Source organism: Halichoerus grypus, chromosome 9 (assembly GCF_964656455.1).
Source record: "Halichoerus grypus chromosome 9, mHalGry1.hap1.1, whole genome shotgun sequence".
NCBI lineage: Eukaryota > Metazoa > Chordata > Mammalia > Carnivora > Phocidae > Halichoerus > Halichoerus grypus.
Genome location: NC_135720.1, coordinates 124,911,013 through 124,932,492, shown reverse-complemented (window position 1 = coordinate 124,932,492; position 21,480 = coordinate 124,911,013). Strand labels below are relative to the sequence as shown.

Genomic DNA, 21,480 nt, shown 5'->3' with positions numbered 1-21,480 from the left:
CTGGGATCATGACCTGAACCGAAGGCAGACGCTTGACCCACTGAGCCACCCAGGCACCCCTGGATTGGAAGCTTTTTTTCATCTTATGTTTGCTACTCATAATAACCTCACGAGATAGAAACTTTACTGATGGAGAAACTGAGGCACAGAGACAGAAAGTAATTTGCCCAAGTGGGTGCCTAAGCTGGGACTGGAACCCAGGTCTGTCTGATCCCCACGCCCGGGCTCATCCCGCTGTGTCCCAGGGGACAGCATACCCTTGTCTCCTGTAATTATCAATAGTGCCGCTTCACTCTCAAAAGAACTGGGTCTTGGAATATATGTTATACGGTCACGCCCACCATACCCTGCTATGCCTTGGTGACTGGAGCTTTCTGGAGTTTAAAACAGCCTTTACACTGCACTGGCCTGGATTGTCCGTTTTGCCAGCACTTTACAGCTTATTAAGAAGGGGGTGGGTAGCCACGGGAGCTCTTCCTCTTCCTTGAAGACTTCCCTGAATTCTGAAACCTCAGGGAAGCTCATGGTCCACACTGCACTGTTTACCTCTTCATCTGGTGGGATGATGTGGTCTCTCTAATTTAAATTTTTTTAAAATTGTGGTAAAATACACATAAGCAAAATTTACCATTTTAACCATTTCTAAGTGTGCAGTTCAGTGGCATTAAGTACATTAACACTGTTGTGCAACCATCACCACCGTCCTTCTCTAGAACTTTCTCATCTTGCAAAATTGAAACTGCGCCCATTAAACACTGACCCCTCCCGCCTCCCCCAGCCCCTGGCAACCACCCTTCTACTTTCTGTCTCTGTGAATTTGACGACTCTAGCGGCCTAGTATAAGCGGAATCATCCAGAATTTGTCCTGATGTGACTGTTTTTATTCCCTTAGCACCATGTGTTCAAGGTTCCTCTATGTTGTAGCATGTGTCGGAATGTCCTTCCTTGGGGTGCCTGGGTGGCTTCATTGGTTGAACATGACTCTTGATTTGGGCTCAGGCCATGATCTCAGGGTCCTGGGATCGAGTCCTGTGTCGGGCTCTGTGCTCAGTGTTGAGTCTGCTTGAGATTCTCTTTCTCTCTCTCTCCCTCTGCCCCTCCCCACCTCGTGCGCGCACACACACACACACTCTCTTTCTCTCTCTCTAAAAATAAACAAAATCTTTTTTTTTTTTTTAAAGATTTTATTTATTTGTCAGAGAGAGCGAGTGAGCACAAGCAGGAGGAGTGGCAGGCAGAGGGAGAAGCAGACTCCCCGCTGAGCAAGTAGCCCGACTCTGGACTCAATCCCAGGACTCTGGGATCATGACCTGAGCCGAAGGCAAACACTTAACCAGCTGAGCCACCCAGGCGTCCCTAAAAATAAATAAATAAAATCTTAAAAAAAAAAAGAATATCCTTCCTTGTTAAGCTGTTCCCTCTGCTTAGGTTTTAGGTTCATGCTCTGAGGACAAGGGCATCCTGTGGGCTGCTGGTCTCACACATGACCACGGATTTGATGGCTCAGTCAATATCAGCGGGTGTGTGATGTGCAGATGAGCAATGTTTAGGGCTGTAGCTGCCCTCCGAGTGAGGCAAGAGGCTGGCAGACCAAGAGGGCCCCACGCCTTCCGTGGCCTGGTCGTGGCATTTGTGCTTTCAACCACACCTGTGCTTTTGTTTTGGCCGTAGATTAATGGTTGACTTATTCCGTGGAATCAAGGGGCAAATGTTGCTACTGTTCTCATCAGTCCACAGCAGCGTCGCCCTTTGATCAGGGTGTGTGAGAGTGAGAGTGGGAGCTGAGAGTGTGTGAGTGTGAGTGTGGAAACGTGTTAAGTGTGAACATGTGCGAGTGTGACCATGTGTGCACAAGTATGTGGGTGTGAACATGTGTGAGCGCGTGAGGAAGTGTGTGTGTGGGTGTGACTATGTGTGCGTGGGTAAGAACACGAGCGTATGCGTGAGTGCGTGAGAAAGTGCAGGGGGAGCACTCTGCAGCCACAGGCTAGAATGGGGAGGAGGGATAGTCTCTCTTCCCACTCACCCTGCCTCAACAGAAGCCCTGGTTTAGAGAAATTACCGGATAAGCTCTGTTCTAGATTTGAGACCCTAATTGGGCTTCAGTGGTTCTAAATGGAAACGGGAAAGTCTTGAGTTTCTTTCTTTCACTTTTTACGTGTGTTCTCTTCAAAGGACGGGGAGGAAGATGCTGGATCTGGGTCTATGAGGTCTTTGGTCTTTTAGGGCCAAGAGAGTCCTTCCTCAGACCCAGGTCCCGCCGTCCCGCGGGGCAGCCACCGTCCCCCGTGCCCTGCGGCACACGCTCAGGTTAGGGCTGTCGTCACCCCGCTTTACTGTTCACAGACAGCGTGCCATCACTGCAGCAAACAGCGGCGGTCCTGCTTCGTGGATGAGGTTGGTTGAGGACCCGCCGTGGGGTCGAGTGTGCACTTTCCAGCCTGGGCGGCATCCCGGTCTGTCCGGCTCCGGCTGCACGCACTCTCAGGCAGCGGCTGGGAGGGGTCTGCTCCAGCACAAGCCGGGGTCTGCCGTCCCCCCCCCCCCGCCCCCGGTCAGCCGGAGCCCCGGTTCTGGCCGTGCGGCCTGCTTCCCGCTCCTACCCCGTCCGGCTCCCTCAGCAAGGGGGCCCGGACAGAAGGAGCCCCACAGGGTGGTCGGCCAGGCCTGCCGATGCCCGGCCCCGGCCTCACCCGGCCTCACGCCGTTTGCTGCTTGGCTCCGAGATCGGCCTGGGGAAGGTGACCCCAGCGGGGCCCGGTGACCCCGACACTGTCCCAGCCCTCGCGCCGTGCCAGCGCAGGCCCTGACATCCGCCTGATGCTGCTACAGCTCGTCGGAGCCGCGGAGCTCGGGTCAGCCCCGGGAGCCCTGCCCATTCCAGAAGCTTCCCCCGCGTGAACCGGAAGCACATCCTCCTGGGTGGAGGAGGGGAAGGCGGCGGCGGCTGTCTGGGTTCGTCGTCCGGGTACAGTTCTCTGCTTGTTACTGAGCTCCTGGGAGTTACCGAACACCAGTGGGAAGCGGGCGGAGTTTGGAGAAGCCACACAAACCGACCCCAGGCTCGGGCGCGGCCGCCCCCGACATGCCGCCTTCTGACATGCGCACGGGGCCCTGGAGTCAGGGGACACGGGGTCTGCGGGGACGGCTCGGTGGAAGTGCGTGCGGGGTCTCGATCAGTCACCCCCGGGCCAGCCAGATGTGGGCACAGGTTAGAACTAGAAGGGTTCGTGTGTGTGTGTGTGTGTCCGTGTGTGTCTCCGTGTATATGTGTGTATGTATGTCTGTGTGTGTATGCGTGTATGTGTATGTGTGCCCGTGTTTCTGTGTATTATGTGTGTATGAGTATATGTGTGTACATGGGCCTTGTGTCTGTGTATGCATATGTGTGTGTTTGTGTATATGTGTGTGCCTGTGTGTGCACGCGTATGTATGTCTATGTATATATGTGTGTCTGTGTATATGTGTGTCCGTGTTATGTATGCGTATGTATATGTGCATGTGTGTGTGTGTGTATATGTGTGTGGCCGTGTGTGTGTCCCCGTGTGTATGTTTGTCCATATGCGTATGTATGTAGTGTGTGTGTGTACGTATATATGTGTGTTTATATGTCTGTGTATATGTGTGTCCGTGTTATGTATGCGTATGTATATGTGCATGTGTGTGTGTGTATATGTGTGTGGCCGTGTGTATGTTTGTCCATATGCATATGTATGTAGAGAGTGTGTGTGTGTACGTATATATGTGTGTTTATATGTCTGTGTATATGTGTGTCCGTGTTATGTATGCGTATGTATATGTGCATGTGTGTGTGTGTGTATATGTGTGTGGCCGTGTGTATGTTTGTCCATATGCATATGTATGTAGAGAGTGTGTGTGTGTACGTATATATGTGTGTTTATATGTCTGTGTATATGTGTGTCCGTGTTATGTATGCGTATGTATATGTGCATGTGTGTATGTGTATGTGTGTGTGTCCCCGTGTGTATGTTTGTCCGTATGTGTATGTGTGTAGAGAGTGTGTGTGTACGTATATATGTGTGTTTATATGTCTGTGTATATGTGTGTGTCCGTGTTATGTATGCGTATGTATATGTGCATGTGTATGTGTGTGTGTGTGACCATGTGTGTGTGTCCCCGTGTGTATGTTTGTCCGTATGTGTATGTATGTAGAGTGTGTGTGTACGTATATATGTGTGTTTATATGTCTGTGCATATGTGTGTGTCCATGTTATGTATGCGTATGTATATGTGCATGTGTGTATGTGTATATGTGTGTGGCCGTGTGTGTGTCCCCGTGTGTATGTGTTTGTCCGTATGTATGTAGAGTGTGTGTGTGTGTGTGTGTGCGTGCGTGTGTGTGCGTGTAGCAGTACCATGTAGCTTCCAGCCTTTCCTCAGCTGTTGGGAAGAAGCCCTGCTCGGCTGGATCTGCTCCCCGCCTCTCGGGAGCCCGGTGGATCCAGGCTGTAGGACAGGCTGGATGATGGAGGAGGCCCCTGGCTGTCAGGCCTGGACGGAGCTCGCGTGCAGGTAGAGCAGCCTGAGAGAGGAGCAGGGAGAGGAGGAGGAGGAGGGCCAGGTGCAGGGGGTGGGGTGGGGGAGGGAGCCGAGGCTGCGGGTGCCGTGGGCCTGGCAGAAGTTCTCAGCCTGCGGGCCCTGAGGCTGGGGCTGGGGCAGATGGCCTCTTCAGGCACCGTAAGTTCCTTTTGAACCCTGTACAGCACAGAATGGATCCAAGACAAGCAGAGAGTCTGGTTTTACTCCTCCTGTCACTGTATTTTCAAATCCGTGGTGCACATTTATACTCTAACCACATGCAGACTTGCCGTGTGTGCGGGCAGCCGTCTGTGCCCGCCCAGCGCCCTGCCAGTGGGGAAAGGTCGTCTGAGGCTGGGCCTGCTCCTGCAATCCCTAAAGCCCACTGTGGGCCACAAGTCACGGGCGGGCCCGCTGCGTCGCTGTCGTGCTACCTGCTCTGAGAAGTCGCCCGGCCGCTGGTGGTTGGCGCAGGGCCCGGTCCCGCTCGCTGCGGCCCGTTCAGTGCCCCTCTGCCGTCTGTCTTCTGGCCGGGCCCTGACCTGGGGGCCGTAGGGCCGCGGGGGGGGGGGCAGCCCAGGGAAGTGGGGGGCGGTAGCCATGCCTGGCGTGGCGGGGGGCAGGCCCCCATCCAAGGCCGTCCTCTGCCCACGGAGCTGTGGGTCTCCAGAGCTCACTTGCACAACGCTTCCTGTGAGCGTTTTCATCAGAGGCTTGGCAACTGTCAGGTCAGCACATGACCTTTAAAACTGTTGAAAAGGAGCCACTTCTGGAGATGTGCCTTCTTCCTGCTCCCTGTCCACTGCTCAAGGACATGCCTGCCTGCCTCCCAGGCGAAGGCGGGCCACCCACCACTGGGGGAATAAGTCACACATGGAGCCCGTTGCTTGGTCACTTGGCAGCTGGTTTTACTTTATCGTTATTATTGCTATTTTACCTCGGCTGTCTTCTGTGCATCCTTTAGTGAATTTAGCATCTCCTCATCTCTGGAAAGACCCAGGAGCTGCACCCTAGTTCTCCCTCTTATACCACTCTCACCTCCAGGGATACCCTGTTCTCTGGCAACTGTCTCCCCCCCCACACCTGCACCTGGACACTTTCTGATTCTCAGCGGGGCTCACTGAGCTGCCTTCCCGCAGTATTATCTGCCTTGGAGAGGCTTCAGGTGGGAGGGAGAACGGGGGGCATCACCGAGGGGACCTGGCAGAGGAGGGTGAAAAAGCAGCCTGTGGGCGACAGGTGAAGGGAGCTGTTTCCGAGGAGGACGGCAAGGTCAGTTGTTGCTGTTGCTGTAAGGCATGGGTGGGAGGAATCCCTAAATTCAAGGCCCAGGGAGACCTTTCTCCCCATCATTCCAATTTTGATTGCTCTTCTCTGGAACGTTGCACAACTTTGCACTGAGTTCTTGGGGTCTTTCAGATTGGAAATAGAATACAGAGATCCGCCTAGGTGGACCCACGGTCAGCCTGTTCTCCTGGGGGTGTGCGCTGGGCGCTGGGAGCCCTGGAGGCCCTCCTTCTCCCCGCCCCCACCCACAGCCAGTTAACCCCCAGTTCTCCTGGCTCTACCTCTGCATCATTCTTACATCCCCTTCTCTCCATTACGCCCAGTTCAGGAGTCAGTGACCTACAGCGTGCAGGCCGGGTCTGGCTTGTAAATAAGGTTGTCTGGGAAGATAGCCACACCCCTTCATTGGCATACTCCACCTCACTGCTTTTTGGCTTCGATGGCAGAGTTGAATATGCCCCCCATATTTACTCTCTGGCCCTTCACAGAAAACGTTTGCCAGCCCCCGCCCTAATTCATCCTTATCTTCTTTCAATGGGATTATTGAACCATCTTTGCAACTGCTGTCCTTGTCCCCTGTCCGGCTCCCCCTCCAATCCGTTTTCTACACTCTGGTGTTCCGAAAATACCCATCTGGTGATGGCACTTTGCCATTTGCTTCTTTGGCTCCTTGAATTTTCTGGATGGATTCTGAACACCTTTGCATGGTTTGCTGGAATCTTCCGCCGGGTTCGAGCCCTCCTTATGCTCCCATGCCACGTTTGACTACATGTGGCTTCCAAGCACATCACATTCCCCAGGCGCCTGGGCCTCCCTCCCAGGGTCGAGTTGTTTCCTCTTCCTGGAATGACCTTTCTCTCTGCTCCTCGCCTGGCCTGCTCTCATTCCACAGTTCTCAGGAAAGCCTCTCGACTTCTCAAGACTGGATTAGGAGCCTTTTCTATGTGCTTTCGCGGCTCTCCAGAATTCCTCCTTTATAAGACACACCATGTTATATTGACATTGCATATTCATTCATGCATGCATTCATTCTACAGATCAGTCACTCGACTAAGAGGTCTGGATTTTAAAAAAAATTTGGGGATGCCTGGGTGGCTCAGTTGGTTAAGCGGCTGCCTTCGGCTCAGGTCATGATCCCGGGGTCCTGGGATCGAGCCCCACATTGGGCTCCTTGCTCAGAGGGGAGTCTGCTTCTCCCTCTCCCTCTGCCTCTCCCCCTGGTTGTGCTCTGTCTCTCTCTCTTTCAAATAAATAAATAAAATCTTTAAAAAAACATTAAAAAAAATAAATAAAAAATACAAAGCTCCCTGATGCTCCCAGAGGCTTACAGGCTAGTGGAGGAAATAGAAATGAAACAAGATTAAAAAGTAGGCTAGGAATATTAGAGAGGAGGATACCGTCAGGTGAAAAAATAAATCAGGCAGGAGGAAATGAAATACTCTGGGAGTACTGACATTCTAGATGGGGTGACCAAAGATGGCCTCATTGTGTAGGTGGTTTTGGGTAAAGGCTTGAAGGAAGGGAGGGCCGAAGCCATGTAGGTATTTGGGGGAAGAGCATTCTAGACCAAGGAAACATAAATACAAAGATGGAAGGCAAGGGCACATCTGTCTGGTGTGTTGGAAAACCAGGCTGGTGTGGCTGGAGGGGAGAGAAAGTGGAGAGAGGAGGAGGGTGGGAGGGGGCAAGTGGGGGGAGGGCAGTGAGGGTCTTGAGAAGGGCCTTGGCCTTTGAGAGGCATGAGAGTCCGTGTAGGGTACTGAGCAGAGGAATGGCATGGCCTGACTTGAGTCTTAATAGAGTCATCCTGGCTGTACGCTTACTTTCCATCAGGCAGAGAAGGTCCTTGAGGGCAGGTATTGTGCCTGTTGACCTTTATTCTCAGACAGGAGCATGCTGGCTCATAGAGGACCACAATAGGTGTTTTACAAACGGACAATGAATGCACAGATACACGAATGAATGTTATCTCCCAACCGCTGGATCCTGACTCCAAAGGGCTTGGGAAGTCTTCTGACTGTTGAAGGAAAAGCTCTGGTAGCAGATGCTGCCAAAAGCCAAGTCCCAGGGGCTCTTAGCTGCCTGCTTGGATGTCACCATGGCGGCAACACACACCCAAACCGGTTTTCCTTGTTGCCACAGAAAGGGCTGCTTAATGGATCAAAGTCACCCAGAGGGAGGATTTCAGGGGTATATCATGTAACACTGACCTTGGCCCTGCCCTGGGCAATGTTCTGCTCCTTGACAGAGGTGAAGCTACAGAGAGTTATTACCCACATTACAGATGGAGGTGGGAGGGATAGATGATTTGTGGATGGATAGACTCAGGATTTAAAACTATCTCTGTAGGTGCAAGCCAAGAGGCCCTATCCCTAAGAGAAGGTAAATAGGGAGCCATATAAGGTTCTATGTCAAAGCCAAAAAATCAACTGCAAAGATAAAATTGGGGATATGTAGCTTGAGTAGGTGATAAACACCACCTGAGTGAAAAGTGTAAAGCCATCGTCAAAAATCCTAAAGCAATCTGAGAAGCCGTTCTAGAAGTATATTCACGGATGCCAATTATCTGATAGTTGTAATCCTCCTCTGACTCTGCGAGGCCACACCCAGGACTTCACGTCCAGGTCTGGATTAGACACCTAGAGAGTGCTGTGAGCACCCTGGGCAGGTGACAGAAAAGGCGTGTTGGAAGCACAGAGGGCACTTGCAGGAGTCTGGGGGTGGTGGGGGTTCCATAGCTCTCTCCAAATACCTGAATTATCAGGGCAACTGGGCTTAGTTTTGAGAGGTTGACATAGGGCCAGTTGGATGTGAGCTGGACTGAGGGAAACGTTGTCCAAACGTCAAATGGGTTGCCTCAGGCCTCTTTTTATGGGGGTGATGTGGGGGTGACACCAATGGACAGGAATACTTAAGCATCAGAGAAGTATTTTTATTAGATAATTTAAAACACTCTTTTTCACACTGGGATTCCATGGTTTTATGCTTCTCAGTTCCTGTGTGTGGTAGAATTTGCTAGTTATTCCTTAGTATCCACCTTGTGCTTTTTCCTTAGTACTGAAAACCAATGTTTTTAGCATGCCTTTCCATGGAACAAGGGCTCCTCTCCCCAACCTTCCTTGGAACTAGGTGTGGCCAGGGGGTAAAACTGTGGACATTGAACTAAAAGTGGAAATACCATGATCAACTTCTGGGAAGTAGTAGTCAAGAGCGGGGGTACACTCTTATTTTCACTTCTTTCTTGCCATAGGCTGGAGTGTGGATGTGGTGTTTGGAGCGCAGTAGACATTTTGGGCTATAATGCAGAAGCTCTATGTTGATAAGGAGCCTGGGCTCCTGAGGTTTGTGGCCATTGTTACAAGTCTGGTCTGCTTACCTGTCTTCTTTACTGTGGGAGACGTACCAACTTGTATTGGTAACAAACCAGTTATTTTAGGTTTTCTGAAACTTATGAACCCACTCATAACTAATCTACCATGGAAAGTACACACACACACACACACACACACTCACACACAAGAACAAACAGTATTGAAAAAAAGGACATGGACCCTCCAGTTGGACTGATTGCTTCAAATTCCAGCTCCGCTGCTTGCTAGCTATGTGACAAGATTCTTAACCTCTCTGTGCCTCAGTTTCCAAATTTATAAACTGGGAATAAATAATAATTGTGCAGTTTTTGTTTTTTTTTTTTTAGAGAGGATTAAATGAGAAATACATTTCAAAACAGAACAGTGATTGGACACATAGTAAATATTTGATGTATATTAGCTATTATTATTATATAGACAGAGTCCACATGTTTGTTTGTTCATACTTTGTCTCTCTATGCTGAGATAACTATAGAGCTGTATTGTGTATTTTCTCTTATTTACTTGATCATTTGATAACTTCCATTAATATCACAATATAAGAACATTCAAAATGTAGTTTATGCATCCATATTTAAGATTTTTATCTTAAGCTCATGCTTTAAGACATGAGCTTAAGGAATGAATTGTATCTAGAAGAGTGGGTCATTAGGATTTGCTGTGTGTTCTGAATTTCTTCACTGTTTGGGTTTCTAAATTTTAGATACAAATACAGATTTCATAGTGGTAAGCACTAATTGGTACCTAGAGAAAGGGTTTACTTCTCTTCTAGAGGCTGTCTTTCCAGAGTTTCTTAAGAAACCCAAGTTTGAACATTGTTTTTTATTCACAGGAGTGTAGAGGGTGAACAAAGAGGGATCTATACCCTTAAGATGCTCCCAGCTAATAGAGAAAGCAGACATACTTCTGTAGCTCTCTGGACAAGCCTCTTCTTATTTCTGGCTTCCTGGGCCGTGGGTGTCAAAAGGTGAGTAAGAGTTTGCCAGGAAGGAAAGGTGGGGCAACACTTCTGGGAATTTATCCCCCAGAGGCGCCTGCACAAGTATGGAAGGATGTATTGCTTATAGGAGTGGAATTCTGGAACCCATGTGTCCATCTGTAGAGGGCTGGATAATCTATGAACCTCCCTACGTGAAATACTACACAGCCGGAAACAGAAAGGGGTTGCTGTCTGGGCACCGCTGGAAAAAACTCTCCAGAATATACTATTAAGTGAAGGAAAAAAAAAAAAAAGAAGCAATGAGCATTGAGCATATATAGTTGGTTACATTTTGTTTAAGGAAAGTGAGGGGGAGAGAGAGTATATATCCATATTTCCTGTATTTGCAGAAAGATTGGAAAGATAAAGAATAAATAAAAGTGATTATTCCCCAGTAGGGAGGGGGGTGGGTAGTGGGAAAGGAGAGGATCAGGTCAGAGTGCGAGCAAGCCTTCTCAATCATTCGTTATCTTTTTTTTTTTTAAATTTAAATTCAATTAGCCAACATAGAGTATATCATTAGTCTCAGATGTAGTGTTCAATAATTCATCAGTTGCGTGTAACACCCAGTGCTCATCACATCACATGCCCTCCTTAATCTTTATCATTTTGATTTTTGAACGATGCAAATATATTATCTACTCCAATAAATAAAATGAAATATAATAAGAAGAGATAAGAACATTCTCAGCAGAGAATAGCATGTGCTGAGAGGTTCAGAGGCATGGAACAGCAACTACTGGGGAACAGAGTCCTCCCTAACTTTAATCTAGAGTCTCTCTGGTGGGGCTTCCAGAACTGTTTGTGTGTCTCTGTTTTGGATTTCTGGACATCTACTGGAATATAAGTTCCTTAAAAGTATGGGACTTTGTCGGTCTTATGCACAACCAGATACAAATTATAAATTATTGTGGACTGAGATCTTTTGTTCACGTGCATCCCAGCATCTTCTGAGGGAATAAACCCCTTCTGTTTCCATAACCTTGTTCTGCTTCCCAGCTGGGCTCCTATGCTCTCCTTTTCCTTCAGTCTCCGGGACCAGGAGTCATTCCATCTCTATTCAAGAAAACGAAAAGATATAGCAGGTGTGGCTGATGGGCCACAGAGAAATTATACATTTAAATAGAAATACATAGCTCTGGCTAAAATGACACTATATATAAATCTGTATGCACAGGTGCCTAAGAATGTCATGCATATAAGATTATATTTACACATCCACACAGAGAGCTACATGAGATACACAATAGATACATTTCACCTGCTAAATAGGGACTATGCAAGTGGGTTTTCTAGAAGAGCAGTTGTCAAGAATTTTAGCTTGCGTACCTCCTAAAGGAATTTTGAAAAAAACCCTCCCTGACGTTTGTAAGTCAACACCTTATGACAATTTTTTTTTTTTTATCATAAGTTCAAATAGTTGCCAAGGATGTAATTTTTGGCATATTGTAAAATGTTGACATTTTAAAGTAAAAAATGTTACATGTCTTTAAAATATGGGCCAAATGGAATTTAAATGCTGTAATGATTTGATATTTGTTGCATTTTAATCTTCCTTTTCTTTTTTTTTTAAGTTTTTATTTATTTAAGTAATCTTTCCACCCAACATGGGGCCTGAACTCACGACCCCAAGATCAAGAGTTGCTCACTCTTCCGACTGACTCAACCAGGCGCCCTTATACCTGTTGCATTTTAAATCACATGAACTGTTATCGTTAACATTCAGACATTTTTCATCTTCCCTTTTTCCTCTTTGAATTCCATTTTCTATTTTATTTCTTCACAGATTTTTATCCTAATGTAATACGTTTTTATGTTTGAAAGTCTTTTATTGGTCTCCTAATTATCAAGTCTGTGTGTGCAAATTGCAATGTCATATTTGTTTTATTTCCTACGGCAAGTGGCTAAATGTTAAAAAGTCCCCCCCCCCCCCAGAATTGAGTTAGCATCACAATAAATAGTAGAGAATTTGTCAAAAGAAGATATATTAGCTTTCTCTTGCCTCAATGGTGTGTAACAAATAGTCACAGGCCGTAAACAATAAGCTCAAGAGTCTGTGGGCTGGCTGAGTTGTTCTAGAAGGGGTCAGCTGGCATGGGTGGGATGGCTCACAGGTCCGGAGCCAGCCATCTGGTCAGCTGGGATGCCCTGTGTCTGGTGCACATGGTTTCTAGCTCTCCGGTGAGCTCTCCTGGGCTTCTTCCTGGGGCTGCTGGGCAGGATCCCAAGAGTGGTTATGGCCAAACAAAGCCTCTCATGCATAGCTTCCAGATGGACTCATTGTCACTTCCGCCACATTCCACTGGCCAAAGCAAGTCCCAAGACCAGCCCATACTTAAGGGTGGGAAAATACAATCAGCTCTGATGTGAAGAGCTTCAAAGTCACATTATAGGGAGAATATTTTGTTAGATTTATACTAAGTATTTCATTTTGGGGGGTGCTCATGTAAACAGCATTATGTTTTTAATTTCAAATTTCACTTGTTCATTGCTGGTATATAGGAAAGTGATTGACTTTTATATAATTGCATATTAGTTCTTTATATATATGTGTATATATATATACATACATATACACACACATATATAACTCATATAATTGCATAGGAATTTTTTGTTTGGTTGGTTTTTTGTCAATTCTTTCAGATTTTCTGCATAGATAATCATGTCATCTGCAAATGAAGACAATTTTATTTCTTCCTTACCAATTTGGATACTTTTTATTTCCTTTTCTTGCCTTGTTGCATTAGCTAGGACTTCTAGTATGATCTTGAAAAGGAGTGGTAAGAGGGGACATCATTTTCTTGTTCCTGATCTTTGTGGGAAAGCTTTGAATTTCTCATCATTAAGTATGCTGTTAGCTGTAGGAATTTTGTAGGACTATTTATCAAGTTGAGGAAGTTCCCCTCTATTCCCAGTTCACTGAGGTTTTTAAAAATCATGGATGGGTGTTGGATTTTGTCAAATGGTTTTTCTGTATCTATTGATAAGATTGTGCAATTTTTCTCTTTTAGTCTGTTGATGATGACATTAATTATTTTTTGAATTGTTGAACAAGCCTTTCATGCCTGGATGAATCCCACTTGGTTGAGTGTATAATTCTTTTTATACATTGTTGGATTCGATTTGCTAATATTTTGTTGTGGATTTTTGCATCTATGTTTTTGAGAGATATTGATCTGTGGTTTTCTTGTAGTGTGTTTTTCTGGTTTGGGTATTAGGGTAATGCTGGCCTCATAGAACCAGTTAGAAGGTATTCTATTCCCTATTCTGGAATAAGATCTTAATTATCAAATTGGTAAGAAGATGTTTTAAACTATTTTACTAAACAACACAGCAAATCTGAAAGAAATCACATGAAAGTTTGATCTTAGGGCTTTAGCTAATGTATCTTGGACATTCCAGTTACAGTTAAAATGACCAATAGTTATTATATGGCTTTAGCTATTTGAATGTGCTTTTCTTCTCAGCTAATGATACCTCCTAGGGATAAGTCTTAAGAATAGCTGCAAAGAATTTCTTGCATTTGAAAATGTGAAGAAAAAAGTATTTTTTAGCATTAAATAATTCTTACCGATGTTCTTCTTGATTTTTTTCTCATAGGACTAACCTCAACAACAGTGATTTTTCTTCCTCTCTTTCTCCCCCTTCTCTTTCTCTCTTTCCTTCTTTGACAGAGGTGACAAAGTAGAAGAGATGTCTGTCGATGAAAAGCTGTTTTTATTCCCATTTCTCTGCTGTACCATCTAAGTGAATTCAGACATCCCCAAATGGGCCAAATACCCAGTTTAAATAATGGGCTTTCCCTTAACAAGCAAAGGAGTGAATGTCTAAACCAGGGAAATCCCGAAAGCCCTGTGGGGGGACAGAACCTTTATTACTCATCCTAGGAGGCTTCCCTTTTGTTGGCTGCCCTGAAGTTTTCCCATCATAGGATAATGAATCATGGTAAGATGTGTAAGAGTGGAGGGGCATGCCTTTCTTTCACAAAGTGAAGAAAGGCTGTAGGGAACTCCAGCACCTTCTTAGCCCGACCGCTTTAGGAAAGAGCACATATGGAAACTGAAAATCTGAAAGTTGATTCTTTTAAGACTATCCACGCTGTACCCCTGAAAGGTCTTCATGTGCCCCAAAGTTAGGGGGTGCCTGGTAAATTAGGGGATCTTCCAGGTTATTGGAGTAAAGAGGGACTGTGCCAAGGGCAGACATTTCTTGTAAAAGAAGAGAACTTCACTTATTGTCATGACTTGGCTATGTGCAGGAGAGCTGGGACAACTCTCCCAACTCTGAGAACTTTCTTTGGGCTTGTGTGCTGAGAACCACAGAAAGGGCTTTTTGGGGTGCCTGGGTGGCTCAGTTGGTTAAGCATCTGCCTTCAGCTCAGGTCATGATCTCAGTCAGGGTCCTGGAATTGAGTTCTGCATGTCAGGCTCTCTGCTTAATGGTGGTGGTGGGGAGGAGTCTGTTTCTCCCTCTCCCTCTGCCCGCCCCCCCCCACTGTGCTCTCTCTCCCTCAAATAAATATATATAAAATCTTTTTTTATTTTTTTATTTTTTTAAAGATTTTATTTATTTATTTGAGAGAGAGAGAATGAGAGAGAGCACATGAGAGGGGGGAGGGTCAGAGGGAGAAGCAGACTCCCTGCAGAGCAGGGAGCCCGATGCGGGACTCGATCCCGGGACTCCAGGATCATGACCTGAGCCGAAGGCAGTCGCTTAACCAACTGAGCCACCCAGGCGCCCTAAAATCTTTTTTTAAAAAGTGCTTTTCTAAGTAGATCATAAGCATTCTGAGTGCAGATGCCTATCCTCTTTTTCCCCCAGAGGGCCCAGGATTGTGCTGGGCATATGATAGACCTGCATACGCACTCACAAATGGACTTTTCTATTTCATGGGAGTGAAAGGCTCAAAGAGACCTCTAGAATTCTTCAGTTCACTCTCTAGTGCACCTGGTGAAATGAAATTCAAAGTCTCAAAGGCGGCTGAGAACTTATCCAAGTCTTACAAAGCAAGAGAAAGATTCCAATAATATCACTTGTTGACCCCTTCCAGGATCTAAGAGCCTGGAGTACCAGAAATGTTTCCCTATGTGTCACCTAAGTGTCGGCTTGTTTTCCATCACGGACTGAGGATGATTGGTCCCATCATCAGTGACCTTCATCTTTACCACTAAGTTGTGCCTTCTTCCCACCCTCCCTTCCTCTGGATGGCAGGTCTGAGTTCTTTTTATGTCTCAGAGGTGTAGCATATTTTTGGAAGGTGTTCTCATTTACCTTCTCTTATTCTGAGCTGGAGAGAATTTCAATTTCAAGGGAAAAAGAATCTTAAAATTACCTTTCTAACTTTAATAAGATCTGTGATATTCATGGAAAATGCTGTATATTTGCTGTTTCCCACTCTCCCCTCCATCTCAGAGTGCTCACTGTTTACCCTGATATCAGATCTCCCCATAGTCATTGCTGCTACTGTTGTGAGCCGGGCACCAGGCAGCCCTGATAGAGACCACACTCCTCAACTCCCCTTGTACCTGACTGTGGCCCCAAACATAAAAACAGCCATGTTGCCTGGAAGCTTATGTACAGTTCCATCAAAGATAGCAGTGCACATGCTTTTGGTCTCTTCTTTGCCTTCTGTTTACTGTTCTTTCAGCTTATCTATTGCTGTGCACCAATCCATTCCAAAAACTAGTGGCCCAAACCACTACAATTTATTATTTTTTGCCATTCCATGAGTTGGGAGGTCTCTTAGCTTATCTCATGGGATGTCCTAGTTGGGCCACAAGATCTAAGAGGGCCTCATTGTCATGTCCGGCAGCTGGGGCTCCTCGCTTCTTCTCCACGAAGAGTCTCATTCTCCCACGGGCTAGATGGGCTTTATCACAACACGGTGTTCTCAGGGCTTCGAGGGGGAGAGAGAGAGGAAACATCATGATTCCGTAAGGTCTAGGCCCTTATTCATACACCGTTACTTCTGCCAACTTTATTGGTCAACCTGGATTCAAGGATGGAGAAATAGACTCCTGGTCTTGATGGAAGGAGAGGCAGTGTCCTTGACATCTCAAGGGTGTGTAGACACAGAAGGGGTGATTCACTGGATTAAAAACAATCCATCACACTTGTTGGCTGGGCTATGGATATGATGTCTAGAATGCAACCAGCTCTCCTGGACAAGCTATAGAGACCTTGTGCTGAGAAATGGAAGCAGTGAGGGAAAGATCCTGAGTCTCTGCAACTTTGGGAAGGCTCTCTGTGAGCCATAGACTGTCTACCTCCATTGTGGTTTTACGGGAGAGATCGATAAGCTCCTTTATTGTTTGAGCCCCTGTCATTTTGGACTTTCTGTCACTTGCAGCCAAGTCTTTACATGCTCTCCAATGCTCAATCTGTCTTAAATTCCCAGCGCAGCCTAGGTTACCACTACTTAGAGTTTTCTGCAATTTCAGGGTTGGAGAGGAAGGGGGAAACCTAACACTTTGGAGATGGCAACATGATGTTGTGATGTAATTTCCTGTCCCACTTGGCAAGCCTGGGGAAAATAAAATGAGGAAGGTGGCCAGGAGGGATGCTACCACGAGGCAGGAAGAAGTTTGGAATTGTCACAAGCCTGAAATGTTGCCTGGTTCCAAGTCGTTCAACGTAATCTCAAAGACTAGCCCAGGGGAGAGTCCGGGAACCACAGTGGCAGGACCAGGAACGTTCCAGGCAAACTGAAAAAGCCAAACTTGCCCATGCATAGACTTGTGGCTCGGTGGTTCATTTGGATGTGGTCAAAAGAGGGCCTACTCCTTGATATAATGATAAGCTATGTATCTCAGATTCCATCTGGAAACCATTCTTAGATTTACATTATGAAGAGATGATTTTGAGCTGGGTCTCTCTTAGCTCATCTGTTTTGCATGTGCACAGGGTGGGTTTTAGGCATGAACAACAGCTTCTCTCCTCCCCATTTTTTCTTCAAGTTTTATGGTTTGGTTTGGGCTTTATTTATAATATGTCACATGTAGAAATACAGCAGGGCACTATCCAGAGGCCAAGCAGTATCATATCATTTTACATATCCCCCCTCACAATTAGTTGAGGCTGTTTTAAGGTTGCATTTTCCCCCCCTATAATGATACAGTACAAAGTGTTAACCAGAAACAGAAATATTCCCCTCTACCTCTGTCCCACCCTTCAGCAGTCCCCCTCCTATGTTACCTCCCTCCATCCCCCACACCCTCCCTGTCAGTATATCAATCCTAGGTTCATTCACCCACCAGTGAAAAACAGATTGATCTGGAGGCTTCCGCCACTCTTAGAGGCCAAGGGACCTTGAACCCTTGTCCCATCCCTCTCTCTCCACCAAACAGAATGGTACACAAACAAACCTGGACAGATAGAAGGCATCTATCTACTTTGAAAGAAGCTCCACGGACAAGGATGATCTGTGACCTTGCTTTGTTTCCCATCTCTGAGTGTAGAGGCCTCACCTCCAGGGACTGTCCAGAGTTCCTGAGACCTCCAACAGTGTGTGGTCTTTTGGTCACTCAGACCCCGTAGCTTACTTCAGACACTGTATCCTGCAGGTGTTTCAACTGCCTTTAGCACTGTATAAAGGACAAGCTGGTAAGGCACGAATGGGAAAACTGTGACATGCGACAGAATTACTGTCGAGTTAAAAAAGAAAATATACACATACATATATGTATATTTGTTTTCAGAGGTCTTAGCTTAGAAAACAAATTTGCATATATTTGCGCACATTTTACATATATTTGGACACAATTTGCATATCTGGCACGAATTTGCATGTTAATGTTCATAAGTCTCTATTTCCAAATAAAGTTACATGAGAATAACTTATTTACTCAAATTTATATTTTCTTCCCTAGACCCACGTTGTGTTACATCAGTTGTGTTAGTAATGTATTGCATTCCCCTAATTTGTCCTCCATTTCCCAGAATCTGTTCTAATTTTTAAGAAATGCATCACCATTGTTTGTTGTGCAACCCAGCCCCGAAGGACATCAAGAGGACTTTGTGAGCTGATAGCCGTTGTCAGGTATCGTCTCTGGAGACACTGGGCTCCCTGGAGACACCCCACAGAATCCTCCGAAAAGTATTAGTAAATTGGGTTTTTAGTTGCATTATATATAAATTTATGTAATTTATATATACATTATTTAGTTGCATTTATATAACCTTATGTTCATAGTTACGTAAAAAAGATTAAAATTAAAACTTATATGTGTATAGAAAAGGATTTTACCAAAAGTACTAGAACTTGCATCACAGTTATTCTCAAATGCAATATTAGGGGATGTTAGTCATTGTTCAAAAGTGAGGTTGTCAAACCTACCGACATAATTGTGTGTGAACTTGAGCAAGTTACGTCACTTCCGTGAGCCTCAGGCTCCTCCTCTGGGAAGTGGGGACAATGACAGCTATCTCAGTGTTCCTCAAATCTCAGGCATGGGGGCATTACCCTAAGAATTTTCCCCATATCCTCAGATCACCCGTACTATTATTTACTTCATTTTTCTGGAACTTAATACCCATTTAAGTTAAAAAGTTATTACCTACCTTACCCTAATTCTAAGCAAAAGTATCTGAAATGACATTTGGTGTACTCCTTTTTTTCCCCCACATTAAAATAAATACATAAATCTCAAAAAATTTTAAAAGATGCTCATCTGTATTCATTCATTTCTCTGGTACCACTACACTTTGAGAACCGTGGCCAAAAAACCCTGAAATAACATGGATAAAGAGCTTGGTGTAAGACGCGGGCAGAGCCATAAATGGTAGCCGTGTCTGTGGTGGATACGGTGGCAGAGACAGCGAGTTTCTTACTTCATCCTTCTTCCCTCATAGTAACACAATGCTGACTTTCACCTGGGCACGCAACTAAAAAACTACCTCTCCCAGAATTCCTCGCAGCTGGATCTAACCACGTGACTATGTTTTAGCCTATGAGACATCACAAAATCTTTGGTGAAATTTCTAGGAAGCCCCATTAAGAGCAGGCGTATATTTCTGCAATGTCTTCCATTTTGCTTACTCAAACTTGGATGGGTAGGTGTCTCCAACCATAAAGAGGAGGGCCGTCTCCTAGGGACGGCAGAACCAAGAGGCAGAGGAGACTAAGTTCTGGGTCATGGTATGCGACTACCATGGTAGCCCTAGGTGATTTACCTCTGGACTTGTTTTACGTAAAAGAGAGGAAATAAATTCCTCTGTTAAACCACTATCTTTCAGAGCTTTCTATCACTGGCAGCTGAACAGAATCCTAATGGATATAATATCGTGCACATGGGTGGGTGGGCTGTCAGTGCGGAGCTGGGGCTGCTCATACAGGAGAGAGCTGATTGTTAACTTTTCATGAATTCGGCATGCTGGTGCATGTCACGTTGGTAGGTTGGAGTTGGCCATGGTGGGAGTATGGATACCACAGAAACGGCAAATGCTGTACATCAGAGCTTTTTTTTTTTTTCCTCCAAAAGAGGCAGTTATTGAATGTTTACCATTTACTGTCACACCACTGATGGGATTAAGGACCTGGTCCACAGAAGTTTGATTATGTAGTGAGCGAGGTGACCTGAGTTTCGGGGAGTGGTCTGATCTCATTTGCTCTTAGTGTGTTCAAACTTGAAGTCAGGGGCTGTATTAAGCCTAGGAGCCTAGGCTTCCTTATTTTCTAGCTCTGATCTTGAATGGAGGAAGCTTGAATGTTACTTGGGGCTGGGGTGTGCTGTGGGGAGGACCCAACAGGTCTTGCCTTCCCCTTGCTGTAGGGATAATGATTAGGGAAGATAGGAAATGAGCATTCTGACTTTGCCATCAGGTGCTAAAAATACTGAGGCGCATATAGATATGATTAACCTATGAACCAATGTTTCCTCTTCCTTTTCAAAGGTCAAGGTTGCTAACTTGGAAATAGACATGCACATATTTAGAATTTACTGCCACCCCATTATTAATTATATTTAAACAATATGTGCTGCATATAGATTAGGTATCAATATCAACAGTTTCCACAAATGGAGCTGATGAGTATAACTTTTCCATAGTCAAATCTTATCCATAGTTATTCTTTTGTTACTTTTTTACTAGGAGGTATACCTATTGTCAACTGTTGATTTCTTTGATATCCTTTGTGTTCAGTTAACCCTCACACATGATTTCACCCCAACCCAGTAGATAGTTCCACGTCTTAGAGGACAAATTAGTGTACCTTCATGGGAGAAAAGAGACTTTGATAGAAATAAGCTTATATAAAATTCTGGTTCCTCTGTGCTTCTGGATGTATAATCTTGAGCAAATTATTTAATTCTTGTATCAGTTATTAATAGCTGCATAACAAACTACACTAAAACTTAGTGGTTTAAAACAAACACGAGTGTATTATTTCTTTTTTTTTTCTTTCAAATTTTTATTTAAATTCAAGTTAGTTCACATATGAGTGTATTATTTCTTAGGACTGATTTTTCTGCTGGTCTTGTCTGGGTTCATGCATGTTACTACATTCAGCTGGTGGCTGGGATGGAGCTGTTGACCACAGTCTTGGTTTTGTCCATGTGGCCTCTCTGGGTAGGTTGCTTGGACCTCCTCACAGCACCTCGACTTTAGGGTTCCAAGAGAGAGAAAGCAGAAGCTCCTGGTCCATTTAAGACCTAGGCTCAGAAGTCCCGGGATGTTACATTGTTTGCTCAGGGCACATCACAAGGCCAATCTAGATCCAGAGAGGGAGAAATAGACCCCATCTCTTGATGGGAGGAGCTGCGTGCACACCAGGGATGCGAGGGATTTTTGGCTAGCATGTTTCTAGGTGACCTACCAAAACCTCCCTGAATTTCAATTTTTCCATTTACCAAAAAGGGAAAATACCTTTTACGAAAGGTTGCTATGAAAATTCAATGCAGTAATGTGTAAGAAACTGCTAGTATAAGCCTGATACGTGAAATAGCAGCTTGATAAATGGCAGTTCACTCTTCCTTCCCCTTCTGTGGCTCAGCCCCAATACACCCACCTCCCCAGCTCCTATCCCATGTGATGCTTTTCTGTTTCCCCAGCACACACGAATCTGAGCCTTTGCTGAGGTCTCAGTCGTCTGACATTTGGACGGATGACCAAAAGTCTGAGTATCATAGCTAGAGATTGTAGGCTTGTTTGGGGGTGTTTGGGAGTGGGGCAGATATAGAGGTGGTACAGGGGACAGATTAAGAATGGGTCTAGGAGTAGGATGTGGAGTAGTGTGTGACAGATGGGGCACATGGGGGGTGGGGAGGTGGGTGTCTCTTCAGTCTGGGACCCACTTAAGGACCT

The 21,480-nt window shown here is 45.6% G+C and overlaps 1 long non-coding RNA gene across 1 annotated transcript in view; it reads left to right on the top strand.

Moving 5' to 3' along the window:
• The first annotated feature begins 2,986 nt into the window (after positions 1-2,986).
• Positions 2,987-21,480, top strand: part of LOC118543138 (uncharacterized) — a 37,450-nt gene continuing 18,956 nt past the window's right edge. The window contains exons 1-3 of the long non-coding RNA XR_013440966.1: positions 2,987-3,211; positions 4,402-4,533; positions 10,030-10,164. This is a non-coding gene — a long non-coding RNA (uncharacterized LOC118543138). The remainder of the gene's footprint in view (positions 3,212-4,401; positions 4,534-10,029; positions 10,165-21,480) is intronic.